This window comes from Canis lupus, chromosome 9, assembly GCF_048164855.1.
Source record: "Canis lupus baileyi chromosome 9, mCanLup2.hap1, whole genome shotgun sequence".
NCBI classification, from domain to species: domain Eukaryota; kingdom Metazoa; phylum Chordata; class Mammalia; order Carnivora; family Canidae; genus Canis; species Canis lupus.
The window spans coordinates 40,210,571-40,228,518 of record NC_132846.1 but is presented as its reverse complement, the minus strand read 5'-3'; the positions used below and the strand labels follow the sequence as shown (position 1 = coordinate 40,228,518).

Below are 17,948 nucleotides of genomic sequence, written 5' to 3'. Positions count from 1 at the left end.
CCCCGTCGAGCCCGCCGCGCTCGGGCGGCTCCGAGGGGCGGGGACGGAAGAGGCTCAGAATTGCGGCGGTTGACGAGCGTCGCTGAACACGGAAGGGGGCGAAAAAGACGCAGGGTACCTTGGTGGTGACTCGCTGGCAGACGTGATTGGCTGGTGGAAGGCCCGTTTCAGATCGCGCCTCCGTGGGGGGCGGGAAGCCGCCGACGAGGGGTGGAACCCAGCGATTCCAGCCCAGCCGAGGGGCGGTCTCGCGGGAAAACAAGTTGCGCGCGCGCGGGAGCGGGAGCGGGAGCGGGGCGCGGCTCCCGGGCTGGGCGGACGCGGGCGGCGTGGGCGTTCTCGCGAGACGCGCAGTGCTGGCCCGGGAGAGTTCTAGCCTGGCCTCCGCCGGGTCAAGCTCTCGGTGGCGCCCGCATCCCGGAGTTGGAGGGCCCAGGTGGCGTCAGGAACCGTCATAAAATCTCGGGTGACGCCCGCTCGGCCACAGTCGGAGCCAGCGCGCTGTTTTTGGCCCTTCTGATCCGGAGCGCCTCGTGGCTCCAAGTACCCGGGGTGACCTCGGCGGGTCCATCAGTGTGGGGAATCAGCTCTGCGAGCCTAGATTTTATCAGCTCCCTGGCGCAGATCAGGGTTTGGAGAGGACAGCAGGCCTTGCGGAAACTGGATGCTAAGTGACCAGCATGGGCGGACACCCCTTCCTGCAGGCGTCCAACTCTGCATAGTGAAACGGGGCTTTTGCTTGGGGAGCAGGACAGGAGGAGGGGTGCAGGTGCGGTGCTTGTGAGGACTGGCACTGCAGGCTTCGGGGTTTGCTGCTTTCTTTCCTGGAGGAGCCTGGCTGGGTTCTTACTGCACTGTTATCCTAATAGAGGACCTTTTTTTTTTTTTTTTTAAGATTTTATTCGTTCATTCATGAGAGACACACACAGAGAGGCAGAGACATAGGCAGAGGGAGAAGCAGGCTCCCTGCGGCGCTCTATCTCATCCCGGGACCAAGACCTGAGCCAAAGGCTCAACCACTGAGCCACGCACGTGCCCCCAGTAGAGTTCGGAAGCTAGGTTGTTCAGATCACTTTGGACTCGACCAAATACTGGTGTTTCTTTCATAAACCATGTTTTAGGATGACCTAATCCGTTGCAGAGCTTACTTACTGAATTTCATTCATTCTCTACTTAAAGGTTTTTATTAAGTTCTATTGAGATGTAGTTTACAAGGCTTACAATTCACCTGTTTTACGTATAGAATTAATGATTGTTAGCATATTTACCCAGTTGTACAATAATCACCATAATGCAATTAGAGACGTGGTTTTTTTTTTCCTGGTAATTGCCTTTACTATTCTCAAAGTTTGCTCAAGTGGACATTTAAAGATACAGTGTAACAGAAGAGACTCTGAAGATGTACACTCAAATTGTTGTACCTGAGTAGGTGAAATTAAGAATTCAAGCATATTTTTTCCTAGATGTTGCAGGTAGTGGAACTTGTGTATTGCAATCCAAAGAGATACTGTATCAACTATCTCATTTTCTGAGGAATATGGCATAAATACCGTTTTACAGATGAGGAAATTGAAGGATAAATTGCCTAAAGCATCATAGCTATGCCTAGGCTAAGCCCCTATCCTGGATGCTTTATCTCTAAATTTATTGGCTTTGCCACTTCATCAGCCTGATTTTCAGTTATACTTATGTATGACCTATAAAATTCATTCATTTATTAAGCAAATAATTATTGAGTGATCAGTATGTCAACAACTACATAAAACTGCTCTAGGTGCTAGAGATACTGTAGTGAACCAGCTAAATTCCTACCTCAGCTCATATTCTTGTGGAGGACACGATCAATTAAAGAAACACTAATTTCATATATTGAGACATGGCATTTTTTAAAAAGAGGCAAACTAAGAATATAGAGAATGGTGGTGGGAGGCAGGATCTGTCTTGAGCAGAAATCTGAAAGAACAGAGAAAGTTGGGACATAAAGGATTTGGTTTGAGCAACTGTAAAGATGAAGTTGCAATTTACTGGGTTGAATTAAGATTAACACTGTGGAAGAATGAGGTTTTTAGGTTAAGATCATGAATGTAGCTTTAGATGTTTTTAGATGCCTTTTAGACATCCAGTTGGAGATATGGTATTTAAATCCAAAAGATAGCATGTGATTTGACCAAGAGAATGGTCAAATTCAGGAAGATGAGGAGGAACCAAGAGGAAAGATTGACAAAGGGGAGTCCAGTGTGTTATGAGGAAAAGCAAGAGAGGATATAGCGTTGGAAGACAAGTAAAGTGCTTTGTGGAAGAAGTGATAATTGACAATGTGAAAAGTTAGATTGATCAGGTAAAATGAAGACTGAGAATGGCCATCTGTTAAGAGGATAGAAATACAGTTAAATAACATAGGCTTGAACTGCTTGGGTGCATGCAGATTTTTTTTAAAAATCACCTTAAAAAATACAATAAAAAATACAATATAGCACTATAAATATATTTTCTCTTTCTTGTGATTTCCTTAATAACATTTTCTTCTCTCTAGCTTACTTTATTGTAAGAATACAGTATATAATACTACTAAATATGTTAAATCAACAACAAATACACATGACTGGGTCGTACCCTGAGTTCTGATTATGTTATCAGTAAGACTTCTGGTCAAAGTAGGCTATTAGTAGTCAGAGTTTTGGGGAGTCAAAAGTTATATGTGGATTTTCAACTATGCAGGAGATTGTTCCCCTTCATCGGCTTCAATGTTCAACTGTACCTGAAGTCTTTTGATACAGATGTTTAGAGTGGCAGTTACTACAGAAACAGTGTTTCTTCCATTTTGAGGAGGTATACATTTTTACAACCTTTCTGAAGTGTGGTTTGATGTTATCTAAAATTTAAGTGTATGCTTTCTTTGGCCAAGTAATTTCACTTGTAGGAGCTTATCCTACAGAAATATTTATAATATACATAAAGATACATATACATATATAAAGGTATTTATCACAGCATTGTTGGCAATTGGAAAAAAAACAAATTTTTATCAAAATGATGTAGTTTTAAAGGAAAGATATTAGCATATAGATATGAAAGATAACTGCTACAGCCTGAAATTTGTCCCCTCAAAATTCAAAGATTGAAGCCCTAACCCTTAATGTAGTGGTATTTGGAAGTGAGACTGTTGAGATGTATTACATTGAGATGGGGTCTCAAGAATGGGACCCCTATGGTGGGATTAGTATTCTTAAGAGAAAGAGAGACCTGAGCTCTCTTTGCCATGTGAGGACACTACAAGCCATGAAGTAGATGCTCATCAGGAACTGAATTGACAGGCACCATGATGATGGACTTCCCAGCCTCCAGATGTGTGAAGAATGTTTGTTGTTTAAGCTATGGTTAAGCTAAGTTAGTCTTGAAGCAGACTCCTTGCTGAGTAGGGAGTCCACATAGGCCAATCCCTTGACCCATGAGATCATAACCTGAGCTGAAACCAAGAGTTGGATGCTCGGCTTATTGAGCCACCCAGGTGCCCCAACCACTAATTCTTTCCTGCTGTTTCCTTCAAAGAGTGGTGGCAAATTTCCCTGCTCTTGGGTGTGGGCTGGATTTAATCACTAGCTTTTAATAAGTAGAATATTGCAGAAGTGGAGGGATGTCAATAGATCGTGACAGCTTCATGACTTCCTCCTTGTTCCCTCTCCTGCATCATTCATTTGGGTAAACCAGCTGCTCTTTCATGAGGACATAGCAAGCAGAGTTTGGGAAAGTCCTCTGTGGCAAGAAACTGAGGCCTGCTCTCAACTTAGGCCTTCTGTGTTTTTTGTTGTTGTTGTTGTTCAGTCCCAGTTAAGCCTTCAGATGATTGCATCTCCAGGTGATTGCTTGACAGCAATGCCACAGGAGATACTGAACAGGATCACTCAAAGAACTCTCAAAATCCTGTTGGATAATACATGTTTGTTGTTTTAAGTCACTATGTTTTGGGGGTAATGTAAGCATCAATAAATAATTCTTTGTAAATGTTACATTCTCTTGCTAATACTTACTAGCTGCATTCCTGAGAAAATCACCTTTTCTTTGCCTCGGTTTTATCATATATAAAAGAAAATATTTGGACAGTCCTTCTCAACTTTGTCTTCACATTAGAATTTTCTTCTAAAATATATACTAGTTCTCACCCTTAAACCAGTTAAGAGAAATCAGAACTCAGGGTTCGACCCAGTCATGTGTATTTCTTAAAGTTCTCTTTGAGATTCTAATATGCAGGCTGGTTTGAAAACTTCTAGACGATCTTTGGGCTTTCTCCTATTCTGTTATGACTAATATGTAATTGGGACACACTTTCAACTTCTATGAAAGCATTTCCCTGGAATTCTTGAGATACATGATCTGCCTTAGGATAGACAATGGGATTCTTATTTATGTTTTCCTGATGAGATAGATACATAAGGATGAAACAAATTTGACCTATTTTAAGAATATCACAGAAGAATTACCCAAAATATGATTTTCACATTTGCTGAAGTCTTTGCTTTTGATGGGATCATTTTCTTAGTGCTTTTCTAGTGTTTGATGAAATCCACATTGTGTTTTCACCTTATTAATCAAGAAAGTAAAGAGCTGTGTCTTATTGGATCATTTTTAAAGCCCCCATGCTCTTCTTTTTGGGACTTTTATGAAATATTCACCTAGTGAACTGCTCCTGTTCTTTTTTTTTTTTTTTTTTTTTTTTTTTTTTTTTTTTTGCAATAGCTTCTTTAAAGTACAAGCATTCTGCCACTAGTGCAAACATTCATTTTGGAGACATCAAATCTTCTGGGATTTACATTGGATTTGGGTTTTTCTCTTTTACCGGACCTGGTAAAAATTTGTGGATTTTAATTTTCTATGTAGATCAAGCAGTATTATATTCTTCTAATGTGAAGTTTTGATAATCCCTATGAGTGTGTAAACATTAGGAGTAGGAGTGACATACTACCCCAAAATCATAGTAGAATAATTGAGTTACACTACTGTTTTCCCATTTTTATTACAAGGTGCCAAATAACTTTCATTTTTTTAAAAGAAATACCTTATTTTTTTTAAAGATTTTATTTTTCATGAGAGACAAGAGAGAGAGAGGCAGAGACACAGGCAGAGGGAGAAGGAGGCCCCAGCAGGGAGCCGGACGTGGGACTCGATCCCAGGACTCCAGGATCACGCCCTGGGCTGAAGGTGGCGCTAAACCACTGAGCCACCCAGGCTGCCCTCATTTTATTTTTGTAAAGTTTGTTTGAGAGAAAAGTACTATCATCTCTATAAATAACAAGCTGATTGTAAAATTTATATACAAATGTAAAGGACCTAGAATAGCCAAAACATCTTTGAGAAAGAGTAGCAAAGATGAAAGATTAACACTACATGATTTCAAGATTTATTTAAAGTTACAGTAAGATATGCTTTGAAAAAAGTTCCAAGTCTGTCTGGCTCATTTAGTCCCATCTCTAGGAAGCACGCAGGGGATTAAGAGAAACATATGCTCAGGCAGAAATTTTAACTGACATTGTATTCATTGTATGTATCACATAAAGGAAAAAAAATATGTAGTTGAATATTAGATTTGCTGGCTTAGGGACGCCTGGGTGGCTCTGGCGTTGATTGTCTGTGTGTCTCTCATGAATAAGTAAATAAAATCTTAAAAAAAAAATTTGGTGGCTTAACTATGTGTTGAATGTTGTATAAAAGTCACAGACATCTTTATAAATGCCTATTGATGTAATGTAAAAATCATTTGTTAAGTAAAAAGAATGTTTCCATTATCTTGATAAAATTTTATGATTCATAAAAAATAAAGCTACAGTAACATAATGTGGTATTGACATAAAAATAAATTAAAAATCAACAGAATATAATAGAAAGTCCAGAAATACACACACACACACACACACACACACACAAATATCTGTTTTTGTTTTTTTAATTTGGTTTTTGTTTTTGTTTGTTTTGTAAAGGTAGAAGGGCAATTCAGTGGAGAAAGGGTAGTCTTTTCGACAAATGATCTTGGAACAATTGGACCCATTTGCCTAAAAAAGTGCACTTTGATCTGTATCTTGTACCACACGCAAAATGAACTAAAAATGAATCATAAACCTAGATATAAGAGCTAAAACTATAAAACTTCTAGAAGATATAGGAGAAAAAATTTTTAACCTCGAGTTAAAGATTTAGATATGATACTAAAAGCATGGCCCTTGAAAGAAAAATTTTGATAAATTGAACTTTATCAGATTAAAAACACTTTTTCTTTGAAAGACAATGTTAAGATAATGAAAAGACAAGTCACAGATTGAGAGAAAATATTTGTAAGTCACATCCAATAAAGGACTGATATATAAAACTTGTGAAGGATTAATAGCATGGAAACAACCCAATTAAAAAGTGGACAAAAGATTTGAATTGACATCTTACTTAAGAAGTTACACAAAGAGAAAAAAAAAAGTTACACAAAGAGCAAATAAGCACGTGAAAAGATGCACAACATCATTAGCCATTAGGGAAATATAAATCCAAACCACAATGAGATACCATTACACACTTAGAAGAGTGGCTAAAATTAAAAAGATAGCTTAATAGAGATAGAATTAAAGTCTTGAGTAGGCTTGTTAAGGGCCAGTTACAGCTTTCTATGGTGATAGAGAATTTGTCAGCTTCTCTGTTAGGACTTCATGATCTGAGATGCATCTGAGGCAGCATAATTAATCGAAGGACAAAGAATTAGACAAAATGCATATCCTAGCCCTATTTCTTAAGGAAAAGTCCTGGAAGCTGCCAAATAACATTCCCACCTATATCCCCTTTGCCAGAGATTGGTGGCTGTGTCGCAACAGCAATGCATAATTTTTTTTTCTCAATATTTCATCATTTTAACAGTGTTGGAAAAGGGAGAGGACTGGAAACTGGTCCTGTGGAGGGGACTCTGTACAAAGGATTCTTCTTAGACCATGTCAGGTTTCCAGAAATTTCAGTTGTCCTCTCCTTGCAATGAGGGCTAAGTTGATTGAGATTTTGGGGCTCAGGACTTCCTGCTTATTCTGTAAGTTACTGAGAAAAGTGTGTTAAAATCTGCACTTGTGGTGATAGATTTTTCTATAAGTTCTGTCAGCATTAACTTTCTAATTGTGAAACAATTGGCACACAAATTTAAGATTTTTATTTTCCTATTGAATCCCAGAGAATTTCATCACTCGTAATTTGCCAGAAGAATATGAGTTGAAATCTACCAAGAAGGGCTGTAAATGATACTGGACCAAAACTATTGAAAAGAAGTTGGCTAATCTGATAAATGCTGAAGAACGGAGAGATGTATCATTGAAGGACTGTATGAGGCGATTATTTTATAACTTTGATAAAAATTACAAGGACTGGCAGTCTGCTGTTGAGTGCATCGCAGTATCAGATGTCTTACTGTGCCTGGCTAACTATAGTCAAGGGAGTGATGGCCCTATGTGTCATCCAGTAATTTTGTTGCCAGAAGATGGCACTCCTCCCTTCTTAGACCTTAGAGGATCACGTCATCCCTGCATTACGAAGATTTTTTTTGGAGATGACTTTATACCCAATGACATTCTAATAGGCTGTGAGGAAGAGGAGGAGGAAAATGGCAAAGCTTATTGTGTGTTTGTTACGGGACCTAACATGGGGGGCAAGTCTACACTCAGGAGACAGGCTGGCCTATTAGCTGTAATGGCCCAGACGGGTTGTTACGTACCTGCTGAAGTGTGCAGGCTCACACCAATTGATAGAGTATTTACTAGACTTGGTGCCTCAGACAGAATAATGTCAGGTGACATCATGTCAGGTGAAAGTACATTTTTTGTTGAAAAATAAAATACTTGCATACAAATACAGCATACTTGCGCATGCAACCGCACATTCTCTGGTGCTTGTGGATGAATTAGGGAGAGGTACTGCAACATTTGATGGAACAGCAATAGCAAATGCAGTTGTTAAAGAACTTGCTGAGAACATAAAGTGTCGTACATAGTTTTCTACCATTTGTTAGTAGAAGATTATTCTCAAAAAGTTGCAGTGCACCTGGGCCACATGGCATGCATGGTAGAAAATGAATGTGAGGATCCTAGCCAGGAGACTATTACCTTCCTCTATAAATTCATTAAGGGAGCTTGTCCTAAAAGCTATGGCTTTAATGCAGCAAGGCTTGCTAATCTTCCAGAGGAGGTTATTCAAAAGGGACATAGAAAAGCAAGAGAATTTGAGAAGATGACTTAATCACTACGATTATTTCGGGAGGTTTGCCTGGCTAGTGAAAGGTCGACTGTAGATGCTGAAGCTGTCCCTAAGTTGCTGACTTTGATTAAGGAATTATAGACTACATTGGAAGCTTTGAGTTGACTTTTGACAAAGGTGGTAAATTCAGATAACATTATGATCTAATAAACTTTATTTTTTAAAAATGAAAAAAAATTTCACTATGAAATTTAATTCTTTATTTCATATAATACTTATCTCATGGTCTACTTTGATATCAACATAGCTAAAATCACATTTCCTTCAGCTGGTGTTTGCATTGCAATTTTTCTCCCTTTTTTTCTTCAACCATTTTGTGTTGTTATATTTAAAGCATATCTATTGTAGGGATGCTTGGGTGGCTCAGGGGTTAAGTGACTGCCTTTGGCTCAGGGTGTGAATCCCGGAGTCCTGGGATCGAGTCCCACATCAGGCTCCCTGCCTTTCTGCCTATATGGGGCCTGCTTCTCCCTCTGCCTATGTCTCTGCCTCTCTCTCTCTCTCAGGAATAAATAAATAAAATTTTTAAAAAAGCATATCTATTATAAACAGTATATAGTTGAGCTTTGTGTTTTTAAACACAAAACTTTGTGTTTTTAAATTCAATCTCATAATCTTTGTTTTTAAATTGGAATGTTTAGGCTATTGATATTTAAAGTAAATTCTGATACAGTTGGATCTAAGTCTACCATATTGCTGTTTATTGTCTATTTTCCCCACCTAATTCTTTCTTCCTATGATGGTTAAATTTTATGGGCCAACTTGATTGGCCCACAATGCCCACATATTTGGTCAGATATTTAGATGTTTCTATAAGGGTAATTTTGAGTGAAATTAACATTTAAAATTGTGGACGTTGAGTGAAGCAAATTGCTTCACTCAACATTGCATCACAACATCAGCTTTTCCATGGGTCTCCAGGCTGCTGCTCCTACCCTGTAGATTTTAGACTTGCCAGGCTCCATAATTACATGAACCAGTTTCTTAAAATCTTTTCCTACATATACACACACATCCTATTTATTCTGTTCTCTGGAGACCCCTAACTAATATGGTTTCTTAATTTCTCCTTTATTACTTATTTTGAATTAAGTATTTTTATTTTATTATTATCTTTTTCTTTTGTATTTTAATAATATACTTTGGTTATCTTAAGTGATTACCCCAGACCTAGAGACTAAACAGTGAGCGTGTGTCACATGTCTTGAATGCAAAATTTTAAAAATTAATTTTTTTCTTTCTGTGCTTCAATTGGGGTATTTTGACTTGACTTTAAGTTCATCAATCCTGGTGGCTGTGCTCCTAAGACAAAAGAGGACAGAAAACATGGAAATAGAACTGAAACTGTAAACTAGCTTTAGAACAAGGAGATATTGCCATTCCCTAGCAATTAGTATTCAAGGCAGCATAGGAGTATAATTAGCTATTTATATATATGATGACAAAGCAAGTTTTTACATATGCCACTTTTTATTGCAAAATATCTATTTTCACTTTTCTCAAATCCAATTAACGAATCTCCTTTGGGAATTGTTGTGGTAGAAGTATCTTAGTCCTTATGCAATGCCCTGACCATCACAATATTATCCTAGTATTTAAGCAGACACTTCTACTCAAAGTTCTCTTGAAAGGATGGTTTCTGAAATGACATTCCTCATGAGAATATTTGTATGACTGAATAACTATTTTCATTAAAAATCCATTGTCTGGGATCCCTGGGTGGCGCAGCGGTTTGGCGCCTGCCTTTGGCCCAGGGCGCGATCCTGGAGACCCGGGATCGAATCCCACATCGGGCTCCCGGTGCATGGAGCCTGCTTCTCCCTCTGCCTGTGTCTCTGCCTCTCTCTCTCTCTCTCTGTAACTATCATAAATAAATTAAAAAATAAAATAAAATAAAAATAAAAATAAATAAAAAAAATAAAAATAAAATAAAATAAAAATCCATTGTCTGTCTCATTCTATGTATATATATATGTGTGATGTATTTCTTTTTATTATTTTAAATGACATTTCAAAGTTATCTGCATTCTTTTAGCCTATTGATACAGGGCACATCTGAAAGAGAAAAGGCAAAGTAAAAAGAAACCATTCTAAATCTGTTGGCAGATGTAAACAGATTCATCCCTGATATGAATATGGAAAGAGAAGAAGATACCATTGCAGCCCGTAGTAGCTGGAAAAGGCAAGAAAATAAATTCTCCTCTAAAACCTCTGGAAGGAATTCATCTCTGTCCACACCTTGATTTTAGTTTGGTAGATTTGTGTAGAACTTCTAACCTACATTACTGTAAGATAACAAATTTATATTGCTTTAAGCCACTGAGTTTGTGGTAATTTGTTACAGCAGTGATAGGAAACCAATACACCAGCCTTCCTCCATTTATCCCTGCAACCACGCATATTTTTAGATTATAAGGACATGTATTTGGATACAATTTCCTGCTGGAAATGTTGACTCAAACCCTCCTGCATGATGTTGCCTGGCTGTTTGATTTATCTTTTTGATAAAAGTAATAATAATAATAATAGTAATAATAATAATAGATTTCTTCCTTTCCTTTCCTTTCCTTTCCTTTCCTTTCCTTTCCTTTCCTTTCCTTTCCTTTCCTTTCCTTTCCTTTCCTTTCCTTTCCTTTCCTTTCCTTTCCTTTCCTTTCCTTTCCTTTCCTTTCCTTTTCTTTCTTTCTTTCTTTCTTTCTTTCTTTCTTTCTTTCTTTCTTTCAAGAGAAGAGGTGCACTTGGCTGGTCTCAGTAGAGGAGGTGACTCTTCATCTCCAGGTTGTGAGTTCAAGCCCCACACTGGTCATTAATTAAAAAATTAAAAATAAAAAATAAGTTACCATGAACATTTTGTGATGAAGGTAAGAACAAGTTTTGATTGCTTTTTGAAAAAATGGGATTTTTATTACCCTATGTTACTCCAGGAGATAATTGATAAATGTTGAGTAGTTTGTTAGTCCTTCTCTTAACAGATGATCAAAGGAAACAGTTCAGTATGTTCAGCTGGAATCCTTTCTACATACAGCCTTTGTGATGTATGGAGAGAATATGTGAATAGGGCCTGAAGGTCTGTGTTTTATTGAAGAGAAGGTATAGGGGAATAGGGCTTTGAAAGCTGAGAGTTGAGGGGGTGGTTAGAGAATGAACAATTGAAGTTTTTTATTTCTGGTGTGGGACAGTTCCTGCTGATGACCAAACCCTAGGTTGTGTCTAGATCTGTCTGTGAGAGGTTCAAGCGGGATAGAGACAGTCATTGCTGTTAAACCGGTCCTCAAAAATAAAAAAGTTTCCCTGATTTGTAGCATTTGTTGATTTTTGTTGTGTAAATCCTGCCACCATGGCTAATTTCAAGTTACCAACATGTTACTGAGTGAGGACCTAGAAAGATGCGAACAATCACCTCTTAGGAGCTGGAATGAACTGGCTTCAACACATTGCTGAAAATAGGTGAAGGTCACTGAATTAGATAGGCAAACCAGTCACAAAGCCATGTTAGATGGGCCATGTATTGTGGCTATAGAAATCTAGGATTACGTCTTACATTTGGTATAAAAGAGGAGTGTGAATAAGGTTTCCTAAATCTTCACTGAATGAGTAAGAGTTGGAGAGTGGTCAGTTGGTAAGAATTATAAGAAGAGTAGGTTTTAGGGGGTTTGAGGGGGTGGGGAGGGATATTGTCAAGGAAGCAGTGGAAATGTTATTTAAATGCCTTCAGTTAACTCTAATAGCTGATTTATATAATCTGTATATAAAGCTCTACATGATCCAATTTATATGTGGGGTTCCAGTTATAAAGGAATAATTCAGGAATCAAAAGTAGTTGATAGTAATTCCAACCAAGCAACAAGGAAATCCAATATTCATAATTCACAATAACACCTTCCATATTTTTTTTCTCTCTTTATCTGTCACATTGTAAAACTTCTTTCCCTCCTGTTAAAAGAAAAATTTCCACCATTTAATGATCTAGTAGGCTTTTATTCACCAATTCATGAATTGGGCAGCATTCAATCTACCAGAAAGGCTGGCCAAGGAACTGTACAAAATGAAATACATAAGTACAAGGAAGCAGACACAGAGAAATTCTCAGTCAAAGCAGATTGGTTACTGTAAGGTTACTTACTGTCCTCATATGGAGCAAAGGGATGGTTCAGAGCCAGGTCAGGTAACTTGTGTCAAACAAGGAACTGCTGATTAGTTGCCTAGGCCTTCCTTTTCTGGGAGAACCAAGCATAGAAATTTAGTTAAGGGACACCTGGGTGGCTCAGCCCGGTAAGCGTCTGACTCCTGATCCCAGGACCAATGTGCAGGGCTCAATACAAGGATCAATGTGGAGCCTGAACTCACAACCCTGAGACCAAGACCTGAGCTGAGATTAAGAGTCGGACGCTTAACTGACTAAACCACCCAGGCGCCCTATCACAAACTCATTTATTGAAAAGATCTAAATAAAAAAAAGATTATTTTAAACTTCTAAGAAGAAACTTTTACTGTATTATCTAAGAGTTGACAAAGGAGTAATGAATAGATTCAAAATGAAAGGAAAATCTGGGCAGGCATTCTAGGGGAAAGCCATTTTCTAAATTTATTTATTTATTTGATAGAGCAGAGTAGAGCCAGTGAGAGAGAAAGAATATGAGTTGGGGGGAGGCAGGGGGAGAAGGAGATCCCAGCTGAGCAGAGAGCCTGATGCAAGGCTTTATCCCAGGGCCCTGGGATCATGATCCCAGACAACGGCAGACACCCAACGGACTGAGCCACCCAGGCACCCTGGGGAAAGCCATTTTTGTGAGGACATTTGCTTAGCCTAGACAAAAAGACCTTTGATTGCCCTATGGGATAAAGAAATGAGGACCAACAGAAATGAGGACCCAAACTCTTTAAAAGATGGAGTTTTTAAGGATGCCTGGGTAGCTTAGTGGTTGAGCATCTGCCTTTGGCTCAGGACTTGATCCTGGGGTCCTGGGATCAAGTCCTGCTTTGAGGTCTCTGCAGGGAGCCTGCTTCTCCCTCTGTGTCTCTGCCTCTCTCATGAATAAAAAAAAAGGGATGGAGTTTTTGCCAACATATCCTCCCCAAATGCAGCTTATCTAGGGATGCAATGGCAGCCTAGCTTTTAATGAAGTGCTAAGGAATCCAGCAGGGTCTCGCAAGGATAGGAGACAGTGGGAGCAAAAGGGGGTGATAGAAGAGTAGACTTTTTGAGATGTTTGCCTTGAGTAGGGTAGGTTTGATCAACATGCTCTCTTTTGGGAAGATTTCTTTCCTGGTCCTGTAGCTACAGAAAGTAGGCTTTTCTTTGAGCAATTTGGTCTCTGCCCATTGGTGTTTTTGGATTGGGACTCCTGGGCCCAGGCCTGGATATACTGACAGCAAACAAAATCCCAGGGAATTCAGTGCTCAAGGTCGCTAGCCAGTTTGTATTTTCTTCAGTTTTCCATCTTCTGTCAGTTGCTTTATGGGTTTTGTCCAGGTTTGTTTGTTTCATAATTAGCAGGAAGAATAGGGTAGCATGTGCTTATCTCATCTTGTCAGGACTGGAAATGATTCAGTAAGCTTTATATTGACTCCATATTCTATATTCCAATTTTGTCAGTTGTCCCAGTAATGGTTTTTTTTGTAGCATTATTTTGTTTCTCATATAAGATCCAGTCCAGTATCATGAATTAGATTTAGTTTCCATGTCTAGTTACCATTTATAATAATTTCTCAGCCTTCCGTTTGTCTTTATTTTTTTTTAAAGATTTCGTTTATTTATTCATGAGAGACACACAGAGAGAGGCAGAGACCTAGGCAGAAGGAGAAGCAGGATCCCTGTGGGGAGCCAACGCAGGACTCGAGCCCAGGACCCAGGGACATGACCTGAGGCAAAGGCAGACACTCAACTGCTGAGCCACCCAGGCGTCCCTCATTTATCTTTAAAGATACTAAAACTTCTGGGGGCGTCTAGGTGGCTCACTTGGTCAAGCATCTGACTTTGGGTCAGTCATGATCTTGGGGTCCTGAGATTGAGCCTGGTGTCAGGCTCCATGCTCAGCGAGGAGTCTGCTTCTGCCTTTTCCTCTGTCCCTCCCCCTGCTTGTGCTCTCTTGCTCTCTCAAACAAATAAAATCCTTGAAATAAATATAAAGATACTAAACTTCTGACAAATAAAGGCCAGTTGTTTAGAATGTCTCTGATTTAGGTTTATTTGATATTGTTTCCTCATGATTAGATTCAGGTTATAAATGTTTTGAGTGGAATACAACAGGAATGATGTTTTGTCCTTCTCAGGTTATCCTATTCAGAGGCACATGATATCTGTTTGCCTTATTGATTGATTGATTGATTGTAGGCTCGACACCCATTATGGGGCTTGAACTCACAACCTCAAGACCAAGAGTCACATGCTCTTCCAACTGAGCAACTGAACCAGTCAGGTGCCCATTTGCCCCTTATTTTGATCACTTGCTTAAGGTGTTCTTATTTCCTCCAGTGTATAGTCACTGTTTTTCCTTTTGCAGCTAATGAGTATACTGTGGGGATGCCTGGCTGGCTCATTCAGAAGAGCATGTGACTCTTGATCTTGGGGTCATGAGTTTGAGCTCCATTTTGTGGATAGAAATTACTTAAAATAAATAAACATTTTAAAAAAGTATATTATGAAGAGAACCTTTGATGCTGAGTAAATATTCTGTTTTGTATCAAACTTGGCCCCTACCTCATGCATCCATAGATGATTCTTGCCTGAATCAAATTTTATTATGATGGTTGTAAAAAGAGGATTTCCTAACTCCATCATTACTTCTGGCCATCTACCATTACTGGCCATCTACCACAAGGAAGAGTTTTCCCTTTTTGAAATAAACTTCAGAAATTATCTTTTGACTTTCACCTATGGCAGAAGATTTAGGTTAACTCACATTAGTCCTTCATCTACTTTCCTCCGTCTTCCAAATAAAGTTATATTATTCTTAGTTATATTATTCATTATATTATATTATTAATTTATAGTTATATTCCTATTATATAAAATATTAATACATTATATTATTAGCATATATATTAGTTATGTTATTCTTATTATTGTGACTTAAATTAATATACTGATACTTTTCTTTTTCTCTCAACCATCTATGGTATCTCTTGATTCTTGGGTTAGCAAATGAGAGTCTTGTTGTCCTTGATTTGTCCTTTAGTTCTGAACCTTCCCCTATTCTATTTCCTGACTTCTGTCATGTACACTTTCACATTACTGAGGCTATTATTCACATGCTGTTTTATAACTACTGCTAACTTACTATGAGCTTATCCAGTTTCCAATCAACTTTCCACTTCATGGCTCTCATTCATTGATGATCCTTACCTGAATTAATTATTTCACTAGAAGAGGCAAAATACTGATATTTAAAATTATAGTATTTTTTTTTGCATTTCCTAGCTGCTAGATTGTTTTTCTAACCATTCGTATTGTTGTAAAACACAGCTTCAGTGTTTTCACTCAGGCTTCTCATGGCTCCCCCATTGACTCACAAATTAAGTTCTAATGCTTCAGTGGTATATCCAGGCCTTTCTTATTATGTTTCCTATTCACATTTACTTCCCTTGTTCTTCTAGATACTCTATGATCCTGAAAAGAGTGTGTTTCTCAAATTTCCCCCTTACTCCTGCTTTTCCATCTTTGTTCTTGCCCTTCCTTCTATCTAGATTGTTCTCAGTTCTGTGAAAATTTTATCCAAAGTCCTTATGGTGGCCTCACAGTGGCCTACAAGATCTTACACACTAGAGTTCCTATTGCCTGGGACCTCATCTCCAACTACTTTCTCTCATTCTAGTCATGCTATTCTTCAAAGGCACCATTCACACTTCCATTTGCTGTTCCCCCTTCCTATGGCACTTCCTCCAGATAACTGCAAAGTTATCAGCTCTTTCAAGTATTTACTCAAATGACACTTTCTTGGTGAGGCCTTTTGACCACTCTCTTTGAAATTACAGCACCTCCCTCACTCTTCCCTTCCCTTTGTCTCTTCCATTGTCTCCCTTCCCTGTTTTATTTGTCAAATGTAAATTATGTGATTTATTGATTTCACTTATTTTCCATCCCATCCTTACCCATGTGCTAATTAGAAATTCCATAAGGACAGAGATTTTATCTATTTTGTTCACTGCTGAATCCTTACGGCTAGAATGATGTTTGAGATTTAGCAGATGTTCAATAAATATGTTTAAAAAACTGAAATAAATTTGTGGAATGAATGAGTGAATGGTCAAACCTGCACTGTGGTGGATTTATTGGTTGTTGAATGAATGAATCCTCTTTTCAAGAACCATCTCAAATACATACATTTTTACTTTTTGGAAATTTTGGGGGCACAAAGTTTTATGTCTTCCTTTCCAACCTGTATTCATTTTGTTGTCTTGCCTTGCCTTCTTGCACTGGCTTAATCTTTCAGCACTGTGTTGAATAAGAAAACCACAGACATCCTTTTCCCAATTTAGAGGGAAAGCATTCAGTGTTTAATTAACTACTAAATATAACGTTAGATGTAGATATTTGATTTTTTATTTTTTTTATTTATTTATTTTTTTAAAGATTTTATTTATTTATTTATTCATAGAGACACAGAGAGAGAATGAGAGGCAGAGACACAGGCAGAGGGAGAAGCAGGCTCCATGCAGGGAGCCCGATGTGGGACTCGATCCCGGGTCTCCAGGATCACACCCCGGGCTGCAGGCGGCACTAAACCGCTGCGCCACCGGGGCTGCCCGATATTTGATTTTTTAAATCAAATTGAAGAAATTCCCTTGTATTCCTATTTTTCTAAATTTTCACATGAGTGGATGTTGAATTTTGTCAAGAGTATTTTCTGTGTCTATTGATATGATCATGTGACTCTTCTTTTCTAGCCTGTTTTGTTGTTGTTGTTTGTTTTTTGTTTTTGGTGGAGAACATTTATTTATTTATTTATTTATTCCACGAAACACTCAAAGTTGGGATGCCTGGGTGGCTCAGCGGTTAAGCATCTGCCTTCAGCTTGGGGTGTGATCCTAGAGTCCTAGGATCGAGTCCCACTCGGGCTCCCTGCATGGAGCCTGCTTCTCTCTCTGCCTATGTCTATGCCTCTTTCTCTATCTCTGTGTCTCTCATGAATAAATAAATAAGTCTTAAAAAAAAAACACTCAAAGTTTAGGTCAGTGGGAAATAATTTTAATCAAAGAATTGTACATTTTCTTCCCACATATCTTGCTTTGTATTAGGGAATGACATTGTGATCCATTTTACTAAAATATTACAAAATATTTACAAGAAAATATTAAAATAACTCAAACACAAAAAGCAAGATGGGGTAAAATAAGCTATTTTTTCAGAAATCTCTACTCCAGTGCCCACTGCACACAAGAAGAGAATCAAAACAAATAAGTAACAAAGATTCCCTTGATCACAAGTTTCCAAAGAATTGGAGAAGGGGAACAAATGGGATGAAAACGGTGGTATGAAAGGGAATGGATGTTAGCAGCACTGCTTCAATAACCAATCTATTCTGATGAAACAATCCTCTCCTACATACAAATAAATTCTGAACAAGGCTAAACTTTAGGATATTCCTTGAACTGAAATTGAAAAATACCCTGACAGTGAAAGTTGTTCTTTCACTAAGTTTAGTAAGAGCCTCTTTCCCCACGAACCTCTGCTGTGAAGA

At 38.4% G+C, this 17,948-nt stretch overlaps 1 protein-coding gene and 1 pseudogene across 1 annotated transcript in view; one reads left to right on the top strand and one right to left on the bottom strand.

Moving 5' to 3' along the window:
• MTHFD1 (methylenetetrahydrofolate dehydrogenase, cyclohydrolase and formyltetrahydrofolate synthetase 1) overlaps positions 1-252 on the bottom strand; it is a 124,087-nt gene extending 123,835 nt beyond the window's left edge. The window contains exon 1 of the mRNA XM_072838891.1: positions 119-252. The gene's annotated coding sequence lies outside the window, so the exon portion shown is untranslated. The remainder of the gene's footprint in view (positions 1-118) is intronic.
• LOC140640093 (DNA mismatch repair protein Msh6 pseudogene) lies at positions 5-8,445 on the top strand (annotated as a pseudogene).
• Positions 8,446-17,948: the final 9,503 nt, after the last annotated feature.